This window comes from Pseudophryne corroboree, chromosome 4, assembly GCF_028390025.1.
Source record: "Pseudophryne corroboree isolate aPseCor3 chromosome 4, aPseCor3.hap2, whole genome shotgun sequence".
NCBI classification, from domain to species: Eukaryota; Metazoa; Chordata; class Amphibia; order Anura; family Myobatrachidae; genus Pseudophryne; species Pseudophryne corroboree.
In genome coordinates this window covers 587723681-587725665 of record NC_086447.1, presented here as the reverse complement: position 1 = coordinate 587725665, position 1985 = coordinate 587723681, and the positions used below count along the sequence as shown (strand labels likewise).

General features: G+C 43.1%; 1 pseudogene; it reads right to left on the bottom strand.

Annotated features, from left to right (window-relative positions):
• Positions 1–1242: 1242 nt before the first annotated feature.
• Positions 1243–1362, bottom strand: LOC134912738 (5S ribosomal RNA; annotated as a pseudogene).
• Positions 1363–1985: the final 623 nt, after the last annotated feature.

Below are 1985 nucleotides of genomic sequence, written 5' to 3'. Positions count from 1 at the left end.
GTGTGCATGTCCTGTTTATACAACATAAGGGGGGGTAAGAGGGCCCAAGGACAATTCCATCTTGCACCTCTTTTTTTCTTTAATTTATCTTTGCATCATGTGCTGTTTGGGGACTATTTTTTAAATCTGCCATCCTGTCTGACACTGCAGTGCCACTCCTAGATGGGCCAGTTGTTTGTGTCGGCCACATGGGTCGCTTAGCTTAACCATCCAGCGACCTTGGTGCACCTCTTTTTTTCTTTGCATCATGTGCTGTTTGGGGACTATTTTTTAAAATCTGCCATCCTGTCTGAAACTGCAGTGCCACTCCTAGATGGGCCAGTTGTTTGTGTCGGCCACATGGGTCGCTTAGCTTAACCATCCAGCGACCTTGGTGCACCTCTTTTTTTCTTTGCATCATGTGCTGTTTGGGGACTATTTTTTAAATCTGCCACCCTGTCTGACACTGCAGTGCCACTCATAGATGGGCCAGGTGTTTGTGTCGGCCACTTGGGTCGCTTAGCTTAGCCACACAGCCACTTCATTGCACCTCTTTTTTTCTTTGCATCATGTGCTGCTTGGGGACTATTTTTTAGATCTGCCACCCTGTCTGACACTGCAGTGCCACTCCTAGATGGGCCAGTTTTTTGTGTCGGCCACTTGGGTCGCTTAGCTTAACCATCCAGCGACCTTGGTGCACCTCTTTTTTTCTTTGCATCATGTGCTGTTTGGGTACTATTTTTTAAATCTGCCATCCTGTCTGACACTGCAGTGCCACTCCTAGATGGGCCAGGTGTTTGTGTCGGCCACTTGGGTCGCTTAGCTAAGCCACACAGCTACCTCATTGCACCTCTTTTTTCTTTGCATCATGTGCTGTTTGGGGACTATTTTTTAAATCTGACATCCTGTCTGACACTGCAGTGCCACTCCAGATGGGCCAGTTGTTTGTGTCGGCCACATGGGTCGCTTAGCTTAACCATCCAGCGACTTTGGTGCACCTCTTTTTTTCTTTGCATCATGTGCTGTTTGGGGACTATTTTTTAAATCTGCCACCCTGTCTGACACTGCAGTGAAAAATGTCCGGTGCACATCACTAGTAAAAATAGTGCACATGTGTATGAATGATACTAATAATTTACTCATTACTAAATTCAATGTAATATAAGTTAAAAAATAATAATAATAATAATCTGTGTAATGATGGAATATCCGTGTGTCAATATTCCATATAATAGTACTGCTATGAGCCCACCAAGGCCCACTTTTATACAGTACCCAATCTTCGCAAGTGGTTACCCACTTGGTACTGGTTGGGCCCTACACTGCTTAGCTTCCAAGATCGGGCGGGTTTGGGCGTACAACCAGTGTGGTATGACTGTACTTTGTGTCGAAATGACTCAATCACACAGTAGTCGAATTTTTATTAAGAACATTGACAAACTAAAGTGTATCAAGAACAGTAATAGTTAATAAGGTAATTATATGTTAAGGTGTTAAGTGCCTATAAATAAGGAAGGAAAGAGAGATTGTACAAAACTGGAGATACTGGATCGAGGGTACTTCTTTCATAGAAATGGTGCGATTTCATATCCCTCATTGAAACCCATGGGGTGCGTGGTTTTCAGTTGAAAGATCCAAAACATCTCTCTCTGGGAGAGCTTCTTAGCCAGATCTCCACCCCTTTCGCCACTGGTCACGTGTTCAATCGCTTTGAAGGACATCTCTTCTGGGTTGGATTTGTGTTCAAGTTTGAAGTGTCTGTATAGTTAATGAGTCTCTAATTTGTTCTTAATGCTGCGTACATGCTCCTGTATTCTGATTTTCAAAGTTCTTTTTGTTTTACCCCCATATTTCTGATGGCACGTGCATACTAACAAGTAAATTACTGATGTGATGTTACAGTTCATGAACTCTTTAATTTTGAATTCCTGAGTACCGTCCGTATTGCTGAATGTTTTCCTGTTGGGGTTGAGAAACTTACAGACATTGCAGTGTCCACATTTGCA